Source organism: Pleurodeles waltl, chromosome 6 (assembly GCF_031143425.1).
Source record: "Pleurodeles waltl isolate 20211129_DDA chromosome 6, aPleWal1.hap1.20221129, whole genome shotgun sequence".
Taxonomy (NCBI): Eukaryota; Metazoa; Chordata; class Amphibia; order Caudata; family Salamandridae; genus Pleurodeles; species Pleurodeles waltl.
This window is the reverse complement of record NC_090445.1, coordinates 437,918,662-437,943,140: the sequence shown is the minus strand read 5'-3', so window position 1 is coordinate 437,943,140 and position 24,479 is coordinate 437,918,662. Positions and strand designations below refer to the sequence as shown.

At 45.1% G+C, this 24,479-nt stretch overlaps 1 protein-coding gene across 6 annotated transcripts in view; it reads right to left on the bottom strand.

The window, feature by feature from the left end:
- The window catches only part of NFASC (neurofascin), a 733,849-nt gene that overhangs the window by 511,358 nt on the left and 198,012 nt on the right, over positions 1–24,479 (bottom strand). For all 6 annotated transcript variants that reach the window (XM_069238522.1, XM_069238515.1, XM_069238519.1 and 3 more), the window contains exon 2: positions 14,707–14,779. The gene's annotated coding sequence lies outside the window, so the exon portion shown is untranslated. The remainder of the gene's footprint in view (positions 1–14,706; positions 14,780–24,479) is intronic.

The window sequence follows — 24,479 nt, the reverse complement described above, 5'->3', positions numbered from 1 at the left end:
TTCCCCGCTCCAGTCCACCCCACTTTAATCTAAAAATATCTACACCACTGCAATCTAAAAAAATCTGCTCAACTCCAATCTGCCCCACTCCAATCCCAAACAATCTGCCCCACTCTAGTCTGCTCCACACCAATCCAAAACAATCTGTGCCACTCCAATCTGCCCCACTCCAATCTAAAAATATCTGGTCCACTCCAACCTGCCCCCTCCAATCCAAAACAATCTGCCCCACTCCAATCCAAAACAATATACTCCACTCCAATACATTCTGCCCCAGTCCGATCTTCCCAATTCCATTCAATAACAATCCGCCCCACTCCAATCCAAAAAGAATGTGCTCCACACCAATCTGTCCTACTCCAATCCTAAACAATCTGCCACATTCCAATCCCAAACAATCTGCCCCACTCCAATCTGTCACATGCCAATCCAAAACATTCTGCCCCACTTCAATATGCCCCACTCCAAACTAAAAAATCTGCCCCACTTTAATCTAAAAATATCTACAGCACTCCAATCTAAAACATCTGCTCAACTCCAATCTGCCCCACTCCAATCCCAAACAATCTGCCCCACTCTAATCTGCTCCACGCCAATCCAACACAATCTGTGCCGCTCCAATCCCAAACAATCTCTCAGATTCCAATCCCAATCTACCCCACTCCAATCTGTCACATGCCAGTCCAAAACACTCTGCTCCACTTCAATCTGCCCCACTCCAAACTAAAAAATTTACTCCACTCTAATCCAAAACAATCTGTCCCACTCCAATCCAAAAAAATCTGCCCCACTCCATTCTGCCCCACACAAATCCAAAACAATATCCTGCACTCCAATCTACCCAACTCCAATCCAAAACATTCTGTCCCGTTCCAATCCAAAGCAATCTGCCCCACTCCATTCTGCCCCACTTCAATCCATTCCACTCCAATCTAAAACAATCTGTCCTATTCCTATCTCCCCCACTCCAATCCAAAACAATCTGCCCATTCCAATCCAAAACAATCTGCTCCACTTCAACCCAAAACAATCTGCCCAGCTCCAATCTGCTCCACTCCAATGTGACCCACTCGAATCTACAAGAATCTGCCCCACTCCACTCTGCCCTACTCCAATCCAAATCAAGCTGCCCGCCACTCCAGTCCACCCCAATCTACCCAATCCAATTCAGTCCACCTCACCCCAATCCAATCCACTCCACTCCAATGCAATTCACCACAATCCACCCTACCCCAAACAATCTGCCCCCCTCCAATCTGCTCCACTCCAATAAACAAAAACTGCCCACTCCAATCCAAAACAATCTGTCCCACTACAATTCCAAAAACGCTGCCCCACTTAATCATAACAATCTGCCCAACTCTAATCCAAAACAATGTGCCCTACTCCAATCAGCCCCACTCCAATCCAAAACAATATCACCCCATTCCAATTTGCCCCACTCCAATCCAAAACAGTCTGCCCTACTCCAATCCAAAACAATCTGCCCCACTCCCATCTGTCCCATTCCAATCTAAAACAATCTCCCGAACTTCAATCTGCTCCACTCCAATCAGATCCACTCAAATCCACAAAAATCTGGCCTCCTCCAATCGGCCCCACTCCAATCCAAAACATTCTGCCCACTCCAATCCAAAACAATATGCCCCACTCCAATCCAAAACAATATGCCCCACTCCAATCCAAAACTGTCTTCCCCACTGCAATCTACTCCGTTTCAATCCAAAACAATCTTCCCCACTCCAATCTAATCCACTCCAATTCAAAACAATCTGATCAACTCCAATCTGCCCCACTCTAATCCAAAACAATCTGACCCACTTCAATCCAGAACAATCTGCCACTCCAGTATGAAACAATCTTCTCAACTACCAATCCAAAACAATCCGCCCCACTCCAAACTGCCCCACTCCAATCCAAAACAGTCCGCACCACTTGAGTCTGCCCCACTGCAATCTGTCCCACTCCAATCCAAAACAATCTGCCCCACTCCAATCTGCCCACTCCAATCCAAAACAGTCCACCTCATTCCACTTCACACTAATCTACGCCACTCCATCCCATTTCACCACTCTACATGCCACCACAATCCACCCAACTCCAATCCATCCCACACCAATCCAATACAGCCCAATCCAATCCATCCCACTACAATCCAATCCACCTCACACAATTCAGTCTACCCCACCCCACTCCACCCCAATCCGTCCAATACAATCCACAAGCCACCCCACTCCAATACAATATACGCCAACCCAGTCCAATCCACCCAGCTCCAGTCCAATCCACCCCAAACCATTCCAACCCACTCAATCCATTCTAACCCTATTCACCCACTCCAATCCAGTTCACCCCAGCCCATTCCAATCTAATCCACCCACCACACTGCAATTTATCCCACTCCAATCCAATTCACCTTAATTCATCCTACTCCAGTCCATTGCAGTCCACTATACTCTCCCCAATCCAATCCACTCCAAATCATCTTAATCCACCCCACCCTACTCCAATCCACCCCACTCTAAAAATCCACCCAAGTGCATTCCAATCCATCCCACTCCAATCCACCGCACTACATTCTAATCTACCCCCACAACAATCCAATCCACCCCACTCCAGTCCAATCCACCACAATCCACCCCACTCAAATCCAGTCAATTTCACCCCAATTCAACCCACCCTACTCTAATCCATCCCACTCCAATATACCCCACCCCAACCCAATCTACCCCAATCCCATCCACACCAATCCAATCTACTTCACTTTAATTCACCCCACTGAAATCCAATCCACTTGACTCCAATCCATCCACACCGCAATCCACCACACTCCATTCCATCCCACTCCAGTCCCCCCGACTTCATCTTATAGCTCTTTTATAGGCAAGACCTTTTGGCTTTGCCATTACCTGTTTGTTTTTGTTCAGTCCTGTCATCTATTGGCAATGGCTTGCCTGTTTTAACCCATATTTCCCTCGCCCCATAATCCCGGGCTGCCACAGGTGAGTGAGGAGGGTTGTGTGTGGGGAGTGTCACAAAAGGCCCAGGGAGACAGCCACGTCTAAAGGAGGCAGGCTGGTACACAAGCACTGCACTTGTGACAAGTGTGGTAGGGCACAGAAGGGGTGACCGGGATTGCAGGCAGCATGCTGTCACAGATTTCGAGCACTGCATGAGAAGGTTGCTGGTGTATGAGGCAGAGTCTGCTGGTTACACCTACCACTGAATTGTCACAATGCATGCCAGGTGTCGTCAGGACCTCACCCAGTGGGGCATCCAACTGTGACTCTAGGCCCACAGAGTCACTAACGCATTGTGTACGGGTTCAGCAGTGACTGCATCCTGAGGTGAATGCCACTGGAATTATCAGGGTCAAGACTGATCTGCATATGACTGGGTCCAAACGGGGGTGGCGTGGTGAGCAAAAGAACTGATGGATTAAACCCAGAGCTGTGACTAGGGGGTGAATGTTTGATTGTCACCCTAAGTGCACCGGGTATGCCCAGACGTGGGTCCCGGGCTCACCATGCCACTGGATTCAAGCTAGCCTAGTTGATGAAGGGTGATAACCCTGGAACCAGTCCCAGGATGCTTGTTTCCAGTCCAGGGAGGACCTGGCCATTCAGGGTCAAGATTGATTTGCATATGGCTGGGTCCGCACTGGGGTGGCATGGTGAGCAAAAGAATTAATGGATTAAACCCACATCTGTGACTAGGGGTGATCGTTTGATTGGTTCCACATTCCATCCATCATTTGACTTTGTTTACTGGAATTATCCGGCAGAGGAGGACCAAATTATGCAGCAAGAAAGGGTAAATTATGTGGCACAATGCCGCACATTTAGCGATAACATGACTTGATTATTTTGTCAGTTTTACACCTGGTAACAGTGTCTGGGAAAAGAGTTCACCTTATTAGTAACACATTAACTCCAAAGTACAACTATAAGCGACTTGAAGATGACCAGTCAAACTTTGCAAAAAGCATTCCGATGCCTCAGGTACATGAATCACCATATTTTTTGTAACTTTTGATCTATATAAACTAGAAATACATTTTTTTCAAATCTGCAAATTGGGCCGCAGATTAAGGATTACATGGCAAATGTGGCTAATCGATAATTATGCGCAAAAAAAAACACAGACAGGCTCTGACTATAGCTGACTCTGGGTCCAGAGTTCAAGATATGCACTTAGAGCATGGCACAACACAACTGCAGCTGTTCTTGTTATGGTGTTGCTGGTACTGCATGGGTATAAAGACACTCAGATGTCAAAATGTGCCAGGCACATGTGTAGATGTATGTAGGAGTAAAGACCATGTGGATGTATGTGGGAGTTAAGAACGCGCTTTGTTTCCATTTCCTGGGGCAGTTGCTGAAGTTAAACATAAATGGGTTACATTTACATTCTCAATGCTAAATACACACGTTGGGGGTTTGTCATTTTCTCGTTTCGCAGAGCTGGCAAGAAACTAGAAACCATTTTCACCACAACCGCCAGCATCAAATATAACTCCATAACACCACTCATATGGACCAATCATTCCATCATCCACTTCCAAACCAACACCCTTACCAGGTTCAGCATTCCAAGCCACAGCTGGGCCAAATCACAGAAGCAGACTGGCTGAGCGCCTTTATCACGGATCAACCCAGCTCCACAGACAACATCAACAAGGTTATCAAAAACTTCAACAACTGGATCAAGAACTGCACGGACTCTCTCACACCCATCAAACCCAACAAGCATAGTAGATCAAACAAGCAGGCCAGCTCATACACAGAAGACCACTGTGACACCAAACGACACTGTACACAGCGACAGAACTACCTACAAGGCTGCACTCAGACACTATCACCAGCAAATAAGAGACACAAAAAAAGCACTAGTTGACCGCATCAGAGGAACCTCCAACAGCTCCAAGGAGTTCTTCTCAATTGTTAAGGATTTCACCTGACCCTCAGTCACTGTCACCAAATTGCTGCCTCCCAGCAACTCTGTGAAAACCTATCCAACTTCTTCCACAACAAAATCTACAGCAACTTCGCACACAAACTCAACCCCAAAACTACACAGGAGCAATCGAGTGGACCATCCACTCAGGTGCCCCAACGGGCTCATGCCTGTACCACTTCTACAACCTGGGAACATCACCAATCAGCAGACCCTGATACACCTCCATGATAGCCGCCACTTTCCCAGATGAATGGAAACTTGCAGAAATAAACTCCCTCCTCAAGAAGCCCACAGCCGACCCGATTTAACTGAACAACTTCTGACCCATCTCCATGCTTCCCTATCCAGCCAAAGTGATTGAGAAGGCCATCAACCAACTAACAGCCTGCTTTGAACTTTACCATTTTCTACACAACAGTCAATCAGGAGTCACAAAGAACCACAGCACCGAAACAGTACTCATCACATTCACTGATGACATTCAAATCATCCTAGACCAAGGAGAATGAGCAGCCCTCAGCCTCTCTGCGGCCTTTGAGACTGTCTCATTAAAACCTTTATCAGAAGGCTCCACAATATTAGCATACAGGGATGCACTCTCAATTAGATCTGTTCCTTCCTCATTGGAAGAACCCAAAGGGTCAAGCTACCACTCTTCACATCAGAGACTAAGCAATTGATATGAGTAGTCCCACAGGGGCCGTTCTCCAGCCCCTCCCTTTTCAACATACGCATTAAACCACTCAACAACATCATCGGATCACAAGATATTAGTGTTATCTCCTATGCCGATGTGGAATCGCATTTTACAGTTCTTAGGTATGCTATGCCTGGTGGCCCCTGTGATACACAATGACAATCTCTGCACAGGCCTATCATTAAGTAAAGAGGCCTACAAATGTAATTCGCTACTGCTAGGAAAGCATTATGTTGCAAGGCTTGCCCTCTGAACAGACATCATGAAAGATCCTCGTCATTATATGCTAGCTGAAGCAATCTCCCTTCTGGAAAGTACCAGTCTGAGTACGTGATGTTCTCGAGTTCTGTCACAAGATGGACCATGTGATATTAGGCACGTAGGCCACCTTGTGTAAAATCCTTTTCTATGCTTTTTGTTTCTATATATAGTATGATAGGAAAAACGACCTCAGCCATAATGGAGAAGTAGTCATGCGTCAATCATACGTCAAAGCCAAAGAACCAATAAGACGTTGAATTATGTTTGTGGTTTAATACTATAAAAGATCATGTATTACTTCCTTGTATTAGGCTGCTCGAGTGTACACTAGTACAGAGCATCCTCCATGTACATGTCTTTCTATTCTATCCCTAATAAATTGATATTATGTTTATCTAGAAGAGCTGGCTAACGGTTGTTTGTATCCTGAATGGGTGCTGAATAATTAGGCTTCTACATTTGGTGGAGAATTGCGGTCTCGTTCAGCGAATAGTTTCCTTCAGCCCGGCTCCTGTTTCGGTTGGGGCGACAGCTGACCCATTGGACAGGGCCCCTCCTGCGACGGAGTCTGGAGCTGTCGTGAGTATCTATTGCTGCTTCGTGGTCCTGCTCTCGCTGTTTGCTCTACTGTTTTTCCGGTGTAAATATTGCGAAACAGGGAGGTAACTGGGGTGTTTCGTTAATATGTTTCCTGCATACAGTGGTTATGCATTTATGGTTAATATTTCTATTTTGCCGTACCCCTTAGCCAGCTTTTTGTAATGATATTTGTTTTTCTTCTCTGTCTCCGGTGGCATGCCAAGGGCATTTCTTCCTCTGTTGTCCTCTGTTGCGGGCTCCGATAATGCACCTCGTGAAAACATTCAGATAGATAACCGTCCGCAGGCTGCTAGCATTCTGTGTTAATTTGGTTCTTCCATTGTATTACACCATTTCCTTCCTCCCTGCGCTGCAGCTGTATACTTAGAATAGCTTCCTGTATTTCATGTAGCTTGTTACTGTTAATAAAAGATGTCCGAGGAATAGAGGCAACTAGCGGTGTTGCTTCAGAACACAGCGCGAGTCGCTGTTTGCAGTCCCCAGCCGGAGGGGCTGGGGCGGATAACTCTGGCCAGAGAGGGTGTTGTGGGCACCAAGCCAACCCCTGGTTAACAGGGCGTTGCCCAGATGTGAAATGGAATGGTAGAGGTCCGTTCCAGGTTCTATGTGTACATTTAAGAGGAACTGGCATGTGATGTCAGCATCCTTGTGTTTATAGGAGTGATAGTTGTTCATTCCAGTGGAGCAGGCAGGCTCTGTTTGTCGTGTTAAACAATTGTTATGTTATCTGTTTCCTGTGATATTGCAGCTCTTTGAACAATGATTATGGCATATTGAACTATCGGCTACTCATGTGAAATGGTGTAAACTATAGATGCTCGTTTGATTACGTGTGTGTGTGTGAAAGTCGTTTTTGAGGTATAAATCGGTGGGTGTGTCTGACAGTGGTTTTTGAGATATAAATAAGTGTGTGTGCGAAAGTGGTTTTGGATTGATGAAGGAAGGGTTGACAACAAGGTGGTGTACTGTGATTTATTTTGACTTCATGCATTTGCGATTTAGGATAAGAATTTTTAGAAAATTTAAGACTAGGTGGGGTACCCAACTCATCCTCTCCCTGATGGACAAAACAACCACTGCCAGAGCCAACTGCATGATGATGGTAGCAGAACAGGTGCAAACCAACTGCCTGCAGCACAACTCTGACAAATTCTACAGGCTTTTCTGTACACACAGCGTTTGTGCATAGTGAGACTCTATACAGAGAGGTGTGAATGTTCTGTACATGGCCACACAGAGGTTAATCAGAAAAAGTGGGAAAAGACTGGCCAAGGCTAAATGACACTTCTCAGCATTAACAACAAAGACTGCTGTCCCACCCTCCAGCCCTACCATCTACCAAGTGGCAGTGCTACAGGAAGGCATATCAGTAGCTCCTCTCAGCAAAAAGACATCATCAAATTTCTATAAGCCCTAGTTTCTTCTGTCCCCACTTCACTGTCTAGGTCTCATCCAATGTATGGTAAAACAATTTCACCCGCCTTATGTGCAGATGAACAAGTCAGGGGCTTCCAAAAAATAATCTATTATTTATGTTCCATGCACACATGCAATGCCTGTATCACGATGAGTTATACTCAAACACATACAACATATACTTGGGATGTTATCACAATGTATCTTTCATACCTGCAGTTGCTCTACTGTGCTGTAGAAACTACCTAGAACAGGCTAAGTTAACAAAATATGGTGTAAATGCAGTGGTGAGATGCTCTCAGCCAGTGCCAAATAACTCATTCTACTAAGTGAGTGAAACTACCTTTAACACAGAACAGTAACGGAAGATCATTAAACAAGACTTTTTCTAAAGAAGCATCTACCTCACCTCAGGTTGTGCAGTATACAGACCCTGTACCATGCTTGGAATACTCCAGACTATTTTAAAAAGGCTGTCCTGCACTTGCCAAATAGCAAGCTTAGGCTCCTAATGTTTTAAAGACACATGGACTTGTATGTCTAAGCAGTCTGTCAGGGACATGGAGCACTGTATACAATGTTGTTTATTTCTACAGCTTACACATTGCTGGCTATCTCAGAAAGTCTTCTCAGAATGTATACTCCTAAAACCCTTCATGGAAAATTGCTTCAGATTAATTCCTGTCCTTTTATTTCTTCAGAGTGACCCTCTTCTCACCTTCCATCCTCTTAATGACTTGTATTTCTGAGAATAGCCTCCTCTCAGTCTCGTGCCTGTCTGCCTTAATCTCCCTTACTGTGTCTACCATGCAAACAGTTCCTTTTATCAAGGGTATCATCTTTCCTTACCCTTTTGTAAACTGATGGATACTCCTCAAAATCTAAGCTTTTATTTACTTACTATAAGTATAGATTTCCATCATTGTACGACCGATCATTTTCAGCTATTTTATATCAAAATAACCTGAAAGATCCTTACCGTTTTCTCTACCGAATTACTGCATTAAACTTTGGTTGTTTCTCTGCTGCTTTACTGTAATGGGATTCTTAAATTGATTTACTTTTCGACTCTATTATTCATCCTTCTATCTGAATTATTTTTGGACTTTCCCATCCCTCAAGTATTTCACTGCACCTTAGCCATGTTTAATAGCTTTCAAAACATTTACGTTTCTTTGTAGTAAAACACCTTAGATCATTTTTTTTAACATGTATTTACAACTCTGTCTCTCTCAAACATTCTAACTTGACTCTCAATATATACCTTTCTAGGGAACTTTGTTACGTACATTTATATGTTTAGGTACAGCTTCGACTCTTTCAGCTCAATCGCGATTTTGACTGATCTTTTAGCTGTCGCATAAGCTACAAAAGCACTTCCTCTAACACAGTTTTTGGCTCCGACCTTGGCAAATAAAATAACAGCTCACAGAATTCGTATTATCCAAATCATTCTCTTGAAGCTTAGACTTCCCGATTTATCATAACAAACAAGTTATATTGTTTTATATCAATTACTTTACTTCAGTTTATTTTGTACAGGTTTTACATACTGTATGCACTTTTGAAACAACACTCCAGAAATATGGTAAAAATGAACAAGTTACTTACCTTCTGCAAGGCTATTTCTGGTAGAGACTATCTAACCACAAATTTCTCACCTTTTGAATATTCCACAGACATCAGACTTGATCTGGAAACTTTTGTGCACTACCTCTATGGCACAGTGTGGCTTCGCATGGACGCCGTTATGCTCCAGAAATTATGTGCAGGACCCAAGTAGTCACAACTCCAGCGTGCTGATGTACGTTGCTTTTGAGGCTCTGCGCACCCAGATGCAGATCCCCAGCAGCACACTGGCTTTGACCAGTGTGCAGATTCCTAGTCTCCGTATTTTATTAATGGATAGAGCCCACTTTAAAGACTAGGGAGGATGGGACGCGGGCAAGAATCTGCAGTTAAATAGAGTTTTTACCAGAAAGAACATTACGGAGAATAATTGACTTACTCTTCTGGTAGAAACTTCTAACCGCATATTCCTCACCTTCTGAATAGATATCAGAGCAGTACCTATTAGGAGGTGGGACTGTGAATTTGCTCAAATCAAGAACTCCTGTAGGATCAAGTGGGTGAAATGCCCTTCTCTGCAAACCTGGTTGCCCAGACATTACTGCTTCATGAACATATGGAGCAATGCCCAAGTAGCCCCCTCCAAGATGTCCACAACAGGAACTCAGCTTGCCAACACAGTGGTAGCAGCGCTGGCCCTGGTGGAATGGACTTGCAAATGTTCCTGAGGTTGATTGTTGGCCAGTGTGTAGCAGATATTGATGCAGAGTACTACCCAATGGGAGATGGCTCTCTTCTACATGGTTTGACGAATGTGGAATTATGTCACAACCTTTGGCAAGAAGGATGCTTGTGTCTGCAGAACCAGTTTGCCTGGTAGGAAGGTGGTGCATGTTGGTTTAACACAGAGTACCTGAAGCTCAATTGTCATGCCGAGCTGATATCAACGAGGAACACCGTCTTGAGAGTGAGGAGCGGCAAGGGACAGCTGTGAAGCGGCTTACAGGAAGTGAACACCAAATATGTGAGGACTGTGCTGACGTCCCATTTAGGCATAAGAAAAGGGGGTCGGGGTGTGGGAGACCTTTCAAAAAAACGGAACACAATTGGTGACTTAAATAACGAGGGCTGGTCCAGCAACCGCAAAAAGGGCGAAAGATCCAAAAGGCATCCCTTAATAGTGCCCAAAGCAAAGCCTTGTCAGGCAGGAGATGAAACAAACGACAAAATATCAGATAACATGACCAGGAGAGAGTCAATCTGATGTGTGCCACACCAAACCACAAACTTGTCCCAACGACAGGCAGTTTTGTGAGGAATACTTGGCTGCCAAGATGACATCAACCATCGCTGGAACAAAGCTGAAGGTATTCAGCAGTTGCCGCTCAATCTCCATGCATGAAGATGGAGATTGCAAAGGCCCAAGTGCATAACCCTGCCCTGTTGTTGCAACAGAAGGTTCTCATGGAGGTGCAGTCTAATCAGAGGATAGATTCTCAAGCCCAATAGTACTCTCCCTAACGGGCAGATCCAATGCCACCAAAACCAACTTTGCCACCTGCATGAGCATCGGTGCATCATGGATGAACAACAACTACCTCCAGCTCAACTCAGACAAAACCGAAATGCTGATTTAAAAAAAACCACTCCCAATGGGATCTCTCCTGGTGGCTCTATGAACCCACCCACTCACCTCTAGTGATCATGCCAAGAACCTCAGGTTCATCACAGACACCAACCTCACCATGAATAAACACATCACCGCCATCTCCTCTTCCACATCCTGAGAATGCTATGCAAGATTTTTAAATAGATCTCTATGAACACCAGGAGAATGGCCACCCAGGCTCTAATCACAGACCGACTCAACCACAGAAACGCCCTCTAAACCGGAACCCAAGCCTGCATCCTACGCCGACTCCAAACCACCCAGAATGCTGCCACCAGTCTCATCTTGGTCATCCCACAAAATGGCCACATCTCCGCGAACCTCAACACACTCCACTGGTTCCCAGTCCATGTAAGATGCAAAATCAAGCAGCTCACGCATGCCTACAAAGTCCTCCACAAAAGCACACCAACATATCTCAACCACCACTGATTTCTACCAACCCACCAGACACTTTCTGTCAGCCTCCCAAGCTACCACATGAACCTCTTGCATCAAGAAGACCAGAATGTGTCAACTAGCAAGAGGTACTTTGGAAACTACTGCTGACATTGCGTGTTCTCAGCAGTGGCAAAAAGCTCAAGACAAGGTTTTCCCCATTTGCAGAGGAGATATTGCACCCCCTCTGGATGTAATTGCCACTCTTAATCTGCTAGGCTGTGACAACTGAGCTTGTCCACCCTGGCATTCAGAGATCCTGACAGGTGGTACACCATCTAGAAGATACCTTGAAGGTCCAGCCATTTCCAGAGGTGTAGTGCCTCCTGACACAGGGCCCGGAAACCCACATAGTGCTACTTGTTGCAATACAAAATGGAGATTGTGTTGCCCATTACCACATGTACCAGCCTCATTTTTATGGATGGAAGGAAGGCTATCAATGCCCTCAGCTACAGGAGGTTGATATGGAGCCGAGCCTCCATCAGAAACCAGAGGCCTCCGAAGTCCAGCGCTCTCTAATGGCCTCCCCACCCAGAAGGGACGCATCGCTCACCACTGTCAATTCTGTGTGGGTTAGGATAGGGGTATGCCTCTGACCCAATCACGTTTCAGTAGCCACCACTGCAGATCTTGAGCAGTCTCTTCTGAAATCTGGATGTAGTTGCAGAGGTCTCTTTTAAAATATTTCCTACTGGCACTTCAGATATCACTGCAGAGTTTGCATGTGCCACCTGATGTGCTTGACCAGTAGGATGCAAGAGGTCATCAGTTCCAGTAGCCTTAGAGTCAATCGCTCTAAAATCCAGGACAGAGGCTGAAAGATTGGGGTCTGAATGTCGTCAACCATACATTCCAGGGGAAAGGCACAAGGCCAAACCATGTCCAGAACAGCTCAGATGAAGGGGATTGTCCTATAAGGAGTCAGGTGTGGCTCTGGCATGTTGATAGTGAACCACAAAGATGACAGGAGGTTCGCCATAGTCTGGAGGTGGTAGATGACTGCATGGGGCGAGCCTGCCTTGAACAGTCAGTTGTTGAGGTAGGAGAGGACAATAACCCCTGACCTTTGAAGTTGTGCTGCTACTACCTCCATCACTTTTGGGAACACCAGAGGGGTGCTGTTAAGATGAGCACCCTGAACGGAAAATTCTCCTGTCCCACCACGAACTGCAGGATATGGAACTAGGCATTCTGCAAGTCCAACGCTATCATCTGGGCTACAGGATCGAGGGCAGCCAAGACCTGGGAAAGAGTGAGCATTGAGAATTTTCCCTTCCAGAGGAAAGAGTTGAGATGGAGCAGGTCTAAAACAGGTCGAAGGCCTCCAACCTTCTTTGGCACTAGAAAGTAGAGGGAATAATAACCACAACCCACTTCTAATTGGCCGATAAGTCCAGAGAGCGTGCAGTGCCCCTGCTCTTCCTGAAATGCTCTAGACCAGAATCAGCTTTGTCCCCAAACAAGCAGTCCCATTAAAGGGCATGACCATATGGGATGGTTAGACATCGCCTGAGAGCAAGGTTGGGCCAAAGCCCCGAAGAGGATATTTGTAAGGGCTTCTGTTGAAGGCAGATATTTGCCATGGCTAGAGCACTTCTGTTAAGACATTGATTTCAACCTCTAAGTTGAGGAGCTGGAGGTCAAGAACTTCAACTGCCATAGGCATGACCATGGTGTAAGGAGTGTTCTCTTCATTAGCAGGACCAGCAGGTGAAAGGAGGATTGACTCAGGGTAAATATTAAGGCCATTAGTTTTTTGAAGGTCATCATACCAATTTTCCTTGTAATACTGTTGCCCAATCTCATCACCTGTATCATAATCATTGTCCGAATCCCTGCCAAATAAAGAATGTGTCCTTCCTTGTAGGAGTGGCAAGTGGGGGAGGCAACGCCTTGATGGAAGTCAAGCAAGGCCTAGGCTGAGGTTGTAATGGTGCTTCCTCGAAGTGAGAGAGCACAATAGGCACCTCATTCTCCGCGGTGAATGGAGTAGGTATCGGTGTCAATGTTCCATGTGCCGCATGGAGTGTGGCGCCGCAGTAAGAATGGAAGCCGGAGGAGGCCTAGTGGTGGATTCAGAGAGTCCAACTGTCGCAGAGACCATACCTGCCAACCGTAACCCAGATGGAGGGCCTCTCGGCTCTTTAGGGTATGAAGGCATGCCAGAGGAAGTTGGTAAGGATCCAAAGAGTTGGAGCATGGCCTCACGGAACTGACTGATCTGCCTTGGTGTCAAAAGCATCCACAGAAATTCAGGTTGTGCCAGGACAAGTTGCACGATATGCTCCAATGTCAATAAACTTTGAGAGTGAGATCGAGAAGCATGGCTATGCCCTTGCCCCTTCTTGAGAGTGTGTAAGTGGCAGGAGCGGGTAGAGTCCCACTTGAATAGTTTGTCTTTTATCTTTGACTTACCCAAAGACTTGGAGCACAATGACAACCAACCTCAGGAATTACTTCATAACGGAGATCGATCTTAGACCTGGACCTGTCTCATCCTTGAGACTTCCGGTGCTTAGAATCATAGGAGTTTCACCTTGCAGTTTTCTTTGGCCTTCAGGTTCAGTGATGTGCAGCCACTGCAGGCTTTCAGTCATGGCTCAACCCCACGCTCCTCAGGTAAATCTGACAATGATCTGTAAGAGACATTTGTATGCGACAATCTTGTTTTGAGAGGTGACATTTCCCTTGCATACTGGATTTTATAGGTTTTATGAGGTAAACGAGTGGCTGAGAGATGAAAGTTAGCTGCGTATTCGCTGCTGGCGTTGTGAAGTTGCTGAAGTCAGCATGCAGAGTGGTGCCTTGCTAGGCCCCACATGCCACTTCCGGAGAGGGACAGCCTCAGTGCTGAGATGCACCGAGCCACCTACTGGGACGCAAAAATACTTCTCAAACTAGTCTGATGCCCGGGGAAGATTCACTGGGTGAGGAATCTATGGTCAGAAGTCTCTATCAAAAAAATAACATTCTTGCATCATCTTTTTAAAAATAATTTAATTGTATTATTTGGTTCAAATATTCTATGTCTCAATTTATGACTTCCAATGCATCACAGCCTGGATCTCAAATGCATTAGGTTGGACCTTCTTACCTTGACACTGAAGCCTCAACTTTTCTGGTTTCTCTGACTTTAATTTCAGCTCTTTTTTACCGTGTTCCTCCACCTGTGGGAGAAAGAGAAATAATGTTTAAGGTAAAAAAACACCTAGTAGCATTTAAGCCAAAGAACTAACGGTACTTAGTGAAAGTGAGAGCAACCTGGAATGTCCCAAGAAATGTCCGGGGATAGAAACATTGTGCTTTAGTGACACCTGTTATATATAATTCTTGGAAACGGTAAAAGTGGGGTTGAAGCCCTCTATAAAAAAACAAGTTAACACAACTTGGAGTATACCTCTCATCGGAGACTCTTGCTTCTGTCCTTGTACACTCCTTTCTGCTTCCATTTTGCCTTACAGTCCTTTCTGATCGCTTTGGAGTAGGCTTCCCTCCCCACCTCCTTACTGCACACCCCGCTACCTCCTCCATGCTGTGCATTGCCTCAACATTCCTTACTGCTCCTTCCGAGATGTTCATTTTCTCCTGCTCCTCTCTCAGCGGCTCATTTCTCACTACTTGCTTCCCACAGCACAACCCCTCATGCTCCTAACCTTGCTGCACATACTTTCCTTTACCCTTCATGGAAGGCGATCCCTGCAGCTCCTTCCTTGCTGTACATTTCTTCCTGCCATTTACTGCAGACGGAACATTCTCTCCTGTCCCTCCACTGCTCTCCAGGTTCCCCTGCTCCACTCCCGGAACTCTTTGGCATATCTTGCTTCCCCTCTCAGTGGCACATTTCTCTCCTTAATACCCCCATCACTCCCATTCCCTCCAGGCCCTCTCACTGCAGACCATTCTTTGCTGCCCTAGATTGTTGCACATTCTATTCTGGCTCCACCACCCACACTGTACATTCCCTGCATCCCCCTCAGAGCTGTACATTTCAGCTACTCTTCACCCTCCAGCAAATTCCCTCCTAGATGCTCCCGATGACTGTTTCCTCATCACCTTGTGCATATTCCCATGGACAGATATTCATGACTTCTCACATTTTTACAAACTAGAATATGGGACTGTTTTTGGCCCCTCATTTCACTTACATGAACATAGAGGTCTGCGCCATTTATTAAAATTTAGTACATGAACTACCATTACAGGTAATTATGTGTGCAGATTGCAATAGCAGCCCAGGAACAGTCAAAGTTTGTAAACACACGCACAGCTCAGTTTAACAGCAGCTGTCCTTGTATAAATGGGAGATCCCACTGCGTATCTTTTTGTGAAATGTCATGTTCTCAGTATTTGAATAGCGGATTATACCGTTACAACTTCATTGTGGACACCCTTTTCCGTAAGATAATAATACTACCGTCGATTGGATCTGCGTGGCTGTGCTTGGCTAGTATCGAACGGTTTGTGAATGCCTAGTTCAGTAATGGTCCTTAATGGATTATATGGGCGTAAAATTAGTTTACCCCAGGTAGAGACGCTGGTAGGGTATTATGTGTGCCCTGCATTTTCCTTTCCTTACAATCGCTCTTGCACCTCTCCTTTGATGTGGTCCACCTCTTCCAGCCCCTCCCTGCTGTTCATTCCTTCCTGCAAAACCCATCGTGCCCCCACACGCTTCCACATTCTTTCCTGCAAATGCTCTCCACTATTTCTTGTACACAATCCCTCCTATCTTCACTTTCCATCCTCTCCTGTCCTCTCAGAGTTATTATACCTTCCCTCCTGCCCTCTCCCTGCGATGTCTGGCCCCGTCCTCGCTCTTGCGCCTCTTTACATGGCCTATGCCCCCACCCCGGACACCCACAATCAGTTCACACAGAGCAGCAACTCTCCCGGCACGTGAGCTGATTCTCTGGGACAAACAGTGCCTTTGTGGCGAGGACACACTGTGCTGTGTGAGGGACACTTCGTTCAGGAAAGAAGAGAGGCCTACACAAGCATCCCAATGGCTATTTATTTATGTACAGAGGGCACTGTGTGAACAGGATCAACACTGGTGATTTATGTATAGAACACGCCCAGCAGGGTCCTCAGTATCCCACGACGAAGCCACTGATGTACATTGCAGATCAATTAGTGTCCCGCGTCCTATGTATTGGTGTACCAAACACTGTACAAGGCTACAAGTGTATGACTCTCGAAAAGCACAATGCACACATCGGATAATGCTCCAAATACAACGCGTTATGTATGGGCAGTGACTACAGCCCGACCGTTTTCCTGTTTTAGACAAAAGAAGGGTTAAAAAAAAAGTATATTTTCATTTCTATGAAAGGTTGGACGATTTCTCTTATTTGACAACTGTAAGATAGGAAGGCCAGATGACATGAGCATTGAAAGCTGTACATTTCTAAAATATATATGAAAAGCAGAATTATAGTTTAAAAGCCCACCCTGTAACTTTATCCCACCATTGTCTATGGGTAGATTACACTGTATGTTCCACCAACATTTGCCTCAGACTTTAAAGATGAGATTTTGGGTAGTATATGGCACACGGTCAAGTATTGCGTTTTTGTACTTTATATCATCGTTATGCTTGGGAAACAGAAGCAACCGGTTGTGAGCTTTCAAGAAAGTATGCTGCGCCTCTAAACTTCCATGTAACAGTCCTCTGCTTGTTATTGGAGCCTTCCCCTTTTAGCTGACTCTAAATCCCGACAGCACTATTTTAATTTGCTCCTTGATGTACGGGGTGCCCGCCCTGGCGTTGCCGCCACCAAGTGGTACACACATACATGTTAAAAATTTTGCTTTCTTTGTAGGGATCATCAAGTGGGAATATACTGGGTCCCCTTTAGCCCAGTTTGGATGGGAGGAGTGGGGGGGGGGGCTGGAGGGAGTGGGGTGGCGACGACTGCGGCACATAGTCACCAATTACTCTCCTTATTGTATTTCTAAAATAACAATTTATGGTCAGTACCCTTGTTACTGTAACACAAGATATCTCCCTTAGAATTATATCATGGAACATCAGAGGTCTTAATGACCACCGTAAAGGTTAACAGGGTCTACAACATGTCTCCTACATGGAGCGCAGATTTAATTCCTCCAGGAAACCCACTTGCCCACTGGTGGGACTCATACCTTTGCCTCAACCTGGGGAACACATTGGTTCTTTGCAAGCTAAAGTTCACTCGCTGAGGGGGGAGGTGTACCGTTATACACAAAAATGTCCCATTTAGACACGCTGGCACTATCATAGACACAAAGGGAAGATATATTTTGATGACGGGGACTCTGGCAGCACATTCAGTGCTTCTAGCTAATATTTATTCACCCAACATTGATTCCCCAGACTTCTTTCAAACTCTTTCTACCCAGATTGGATGCCTAGCCTTCGACCACATTATAATCTGCTCATGGGCCCCGCAACTGACCAAGCCAAAATCGCTCGCTATCCTTAAAGATATCTGCAGTACTAATCAGCAGCATGATGCCTGGCATTTGAAGCAATCCTCAGATTTAAGCCATACCCACTACTCAGTCCCACACAACACATGGTCACACATTGACTATTTTCTTCTCTCTGCCACAGTCTGCCTGTGGCTCAACTCCACACTCCATCTCTCCCGTACACTCCCAGATCATTCTCCATTATTGGTTACCCTTGACATTCCTTTTGAGGGACTCAGGAAAAACACTGGAGATTCCCCATGCTTGCTTTGTCGGATGAACTGTTCAATTCTGAAATACGCACTGCCATTCTGGAGTATTTTCAGTTCAATGACGGTACGGTTAAAACCCACGCACCTTAGAGGAGGCATCCAAAGCCTACATAAGGGGAATTTGCCCTGCTAAACAATCGGGGGTTCTCAGAGACATCCGTAGGAATCGCCGAACTATTGAGGAACAATTAGCATAACTTGATGCTCAAGCATTTTATAGCCCACCTATCGCTCTGAAACACAAAGCTCTTCTGACAGATTACTGTGACTTAGTCAAGAGAGAGGTTCTGTTTCTGGGCAAACATGCAAAGGCCCACAGATAGGGTGTGGGAGAGCGACCTGGACAGACACTAGCCCAATTACTTAGGCCACCAGGGGGGAAACTCCTACATTACAGAACTCCATTCTGATGATAAACAACATGTCACATCAAATAAAGATATAACTGATACCATACTGCATTACTATACCCAATTATATACTCCCCAAGTAGTGGATGATGCCACTAACCTGTCAAATTACTTAGACGAGGTGGAAATGGTTTGGCTTACCACTCCACCACAACAATTCCTTAATAAACCCCTTTCCTGCAATGAGGTCATCCAAGCAATAAACTCTTTGAATGGCTTCAAAGCCCCCTGTCTTGATGGCTTTACCAGAGAATTCTATAAGCAATTTTAATAGCTCTTAGCCCCCGACTACTAGTGGTATTTGAGGAATCTCTAAAACTGGGAGTACTTCCCACGACCATGTGCGAATCGGTAATAACACTCCTTTCTAAACCCAGAAAAGACCCTTTGCTCTGTGGCTCCTACCCACTGCTACCACTGTTAAATTTTGATAACAAAATCTTGTGAAATTACTGGCTACACAGCTCTCATTATTAATGGATCAAACCATATCCCCCTTACAATCTCCTTGCATCCCTCATCGCTCTACGACGCTTAATCTGCGCACCGTGTTCTCAGTGCTTAATAGAATATCCCTGGACCTGTCCGCTGTCATTACCCTCCTGGATGCCACAAAGGCATTCAATTCTTTAGAATGGGCTTTCCTAGGAGCTGTGATTCGTAAATTGGGCATACCCCATAGGTTTTCATCCTTGATAAATCTTCTATATGACCACCCCACAGCATATATCAGAGTAAATGACTGTATCACTGACCCTTTTCCCATACTGAGAAGTGCCCGGCAGGGTTGCCCCCTTGCACCACTGCTTTTTTGTCATAGCCTTAGACCCCCTAGTCTGACACCTTATTCTTGACCACTCTTATTGCAGTCTTCATTTTCAACTGGGCCCCTTACTTATTTACCTCTACGCGGACGATATCCTACTCTTTATTCGTAAGCCTGAGGAAAATCTTACTCCTCTTCTACAAGAGGTGACGAGGTTTGGAACCTTGTCCAGTATTCAGATTAATTAGTCCAAGTTGGAACTATTCCCCATCACCCCCAACACTCAGAATGTCCAGCGTGATTAACCACTGACATGGTGCGATGAGTCAAATAAATATTTGGATATTATTATACACAAAGATGAAGTGCTGCAAATAAATTATGGTCCTGCAATGGAAACGTTGTCAATGCAAATTGAGAGATGGATTAAACTACCTCTAATGATGGCTGACAGGATCGCCATTATTAAGATGGTGGTTCTCCCCCTGTTTCTTTATTTGTTTATTAATATTCCAATCCCCTTTACTAACACTTTCTTCCTTATGCTTCGTGGTCTACTTACTAAACTCGTCTGGGCCGGCCAGAGATCACGAATCAAATGGAACACATTAGTGATACCCTATGAAAGGGGTGGATTTGAAGTACCACACTTTCAAGTATACTACCTGGCCACCCAATGCCAATATGCTCATTCTAGGTATCCCACAAATGCTACACTGATATACTCCAAACCCGAGATGGATCTCGCGGCACAGACCCAACTGGCTTCATTACTGCCCCAGGGGATCCTCCTAGATCCTCAGGAAATTCAAACCTGTTTCTACCACTTGATGGGCATGGAGGAAACTTCAAAGGCTCCCGGGTGGATCTCTCCTTTATTCACATGCATTCACACTCGAAGACAACACATGGCTCCCTATCACATACGAAGCCCTGGTAAAATGCACCCTCTTGCGATATTGCCTCATAACGTTTGCTGGCATCTTTCCTAATGGACAAGCAACCTTGCCTTCCACAGATGCTCGTTTCAGTGGTGCGACACCGCTGGACCGCTTTATCCTATATTGTCTTCATAAAGCAAAGAGAGCCACTCTGCATTCTTATCTGATAGCCCTCGATGACTTTCCACCTTTGACACTTATAGTAGCAGATGCAGACAGTGCACATCTGATCTCTCGTTTGTATGGTGCCAGCATCGCAATGCTTCCAGGACAGGATCATAAACTCGGATCATATTGGGAGTGCAACCTAGGCCATTCAATAACCAATAAAATGTAAGTTGCGTGCTGTGCTCAGACTGGACTGGTTTCACCGAACCACCGTCATAAACTTCTCCATTTCAAATTCTTACGACAGGCCTATATAACTCTTGCAGGTCAACACAAAGCGATTCAACTCGCACCTCAGACTGTCCCAAGTGTCACATGGATGACATGGTGGAGTTTCTCTACATGGTCTAGAGCTGCCTAACTCTGAACACGTATTGGATCAACATTTTCCAAAAATTATTGCAAATGCTTGAAATCGAAATCCCTCCAGACCCCCTGATTGCACTACTGGGTTATACATGAGACCTCCCACACAGCACCAGATGATTCACTGTCGTAGCACTTCTCCTGACTAAGCAACAAGTTGCAATCCATTGGAGTAGACACCCCAGTGACTAAGTGGCTTACCAGCACAGCATGACATATTGTGACAACACCAGTGAAATATACGCATTTCTACAACCCTGACATCTACAGCCAAAGATATCCGGCATCCATTGCATTCCTACCAGTTGAAAGTTACCTCTCAATCTCAGCAGACCAATCATGACATAACAGAACCCCCACACCAGCCCTTAGATGCTTCATTATAGCTTACCTAGATTCCTGGATAGCATCTTGCAGCTACAAAATACCCCACCAAATTGACACATTCGACTCATGTGTTTCTTTACTCTAGATACCCGTTTACACTCTATGGGAGGCTCCAAGCTCCTCTGCTCTTATATGCTAAAACATTTCGGACCTTATAGTACTGCGACCTTTTCATATCACACTGGTGCAATTTTGTACACACTAATACTTTCTATTCAATAGTTAGTAGGTGTTAGTTGGGTTTTATCCCACTGTATAGGCAATACATGTTAATTGCGTAAACGCACAGCAGTCATTTTTGTTTGATTAGATTATTATTCATAACTATTTCTGCACTTAACACCAATACTTTCCTTCCAATATCTGACAGTCCTTGTATATGGGAAATTAATAAGAACAGTAAAAAAAAAGTATGCTGCATCTCTTAAGGCTTTATGAAAAGCAATACTCTACCCTGGCTCCCTTCAAGCGCAACCCAAAGGCAAGAGCCCGACCACTGACCAGCTGGTACACAGAGTAACTTTGAGTGATGGAACACCACTGCAAGCAACTGGAGCGCAAATGGAGATGGAGAGCACCTCATAAATCTAATCTGCTTTCTTTAGTCTTCTCATGTGCATTGGTCCTTTATTCTCCTTCTGCACGCCCTCAAATACCAGTCATTCTTTCTTCTTTTTAGGTCAAGCCTCTAGACAGCACATGTGTAGTCTGCTGCAAGAAGTATTGTGACTTAAAGTGAACATAGAGGGGCTTGAAGCCTACCCATTGCTTATGATTGGTTGCTTTCCTGGACACTCATTTGCTTGCATCTTATTTGTGTACCAGCTTGTCAAACTGGACTATGTTTCTCCCATCGAGCACTGCTTCATTACTGTTGCTTTGATTGGCTGGCATCACTGCTTCCACAGCTTGTTTTCAAAGCACTTTTTTGTATCTTTTCTGGAAGCACTTAACGAGAGAGAGTGTATATGTTTTCGAACTGGCACCCTCCTAAACATATCTCCCATTGGATTTCATGTTGCTCTCTGTCACCTTAGTGCCTCTTCCCACCCCTTCCCTGTGGTTGCTCACCTGGGTGCTTCACCCTGCACTCTCTGTGTTGCTTCTCCCATCTTCTACCGCGTATGTTGCTTTCCCGTCCCTCCTTCCGCATGTTGCTTCCCACCCCATCCTCCTTTGCCTTTCCCAATCACCCCCCACACACAAATCTCGTCCATTAATACCCACCCATCCCCACTAGTTCCTTATGTTGACAAAAAACAATATCACCTTGCAGATGTGAGCTTCTCTGGCAGTTCTGCTGGGCATCACAAGTCCACAAATCCATAAGTATAGGAGTCTGAAGTACATGCACAAGTACAAGGGTGGATTTTTTTTAAATGAGCTAGGTACTTCCACCACCTCTGGGTCTGAGCCTTCCTGCTGCTTGTACACCAAACCCAACTGGGTGCAACCAGCTTCAGGCAAACAGATAGCTGATGCGTATTACCTCCTAGAGGTAACCTGTGAGGCTGCGCAGTGTTGATCCCATTCTTATCACCACAGATAAAATGCAAACTAGATTAACAACAAAACAGTGCAGAGCATAATGTCTGAACTCAAATGTGACATTTCTTGCTGTTGCTGCCAATCTTGACTGCACTGTACACTTTTTGAGGACCCATTAAGTCTGACTTCGAGGTGGCAACCCAGGTTTTGAAATATGAGCGGAGCAGTACACAAACTACCGGCTCTGATGTGCAGGGGATCTCTATAACAAAACGCAAAGCGTTGATGAGGCATGTTAGAACCAAACTGTGATATTTTTTTGTTGTTAATGCCAATTTGACCACACTTTACAGTTTTCAAGCCCTCAGTAAGTCCAACCTCAGAGTCACATCACAAGCACCGACATTCTAATGTTCAGGAGAACCATTACACAAGCTCTGCTTTCTGATTGGCTGGGGCTTCCTATAGGAAAACTCACGCCAGGGGATCAGTGCAATGGTAATGGACGTAAATTGTGTTGCAATTGTCCCCGCAGGAAGGGAGGCAACCCACTGTGCAGAATTTTCAAATAAGCTGCTCTCCTAATTTTCTTTTAATTTATAAAAAATCCACTTTTTGGTACCTACATAAGATGAGAAATGTAGGCGGCATGCACCTACTTAAAATTAAAATAACAATGAAATCAATTAAGCAGGGATCCGATTTAGAGGCCCGGACTTCTTCTGATCACCAGGAGCATTCGCTTGGAGAAGCAAGTGCCCTAACCACCCAAAGATGGAATGCTTCATTATCAGGCCAGCTCCTCGTTGGGCTGGTGCTGCAATGCCAAATGGGTCCCTCAAGGGGCTCTTGGCCCTAGATCTTCTTAATTTACCAAATAAATACTGGGAATATGTCATATATCCCAGTATAATGGTGGGAAGACTGGAGAAAGGTGTGATTTAAAATTTACAATAGATATTTCCAAAAAAGATTTTTTTTATACAAGTGACAATATCTATGTGAAGGTTAATAAGGTGAGGAAAGCCTAATGATCCTGGCTTCTCCTGAATAGAATTGGTGTAATCCAATGAAGAATTATAAGTGTAAGGTCGACATGTTTCATGCCTTTATCATCAAGATAGATTGAGTGGCATTTATTCAGGACAAAAAAATTATAAAGGTGTAATTAATCTTCGGGGAGCGTAAGGGTACTCTGCAATGAGTGTTATCCCATCTCAGTGTTTGGTGTGTAGTGTAACTGGATCTGTATCACTAGAAGGTACTGGGGATTCTGCATCTGGATCAGTGGAAGGTACTGGGGATTCTGGTACCTGGCTTAGAATGGCCTGTGACACAGCTGTGGATGCCTTGGTGACTACAAAGGAAAGCTCCACAAAACACCCCACTCTGTTGTAGCACAGTTGCAACCAAGGAGGCAAATCAGAACTCCACAATCAATATCTCCTGCCTTCTTCTCGTGTGATATGGTCGGTAGTTTATCAAATTACTAAATGCAGGTACATATTAATCTGCAGATTATCCAGTGTAAATATGGAAATGTAATCCAACGATTTATGCAATGCAAAACCCTGATAAATTTCATGCGCTCCAGGAGTTGGACAAAGATATGAGGC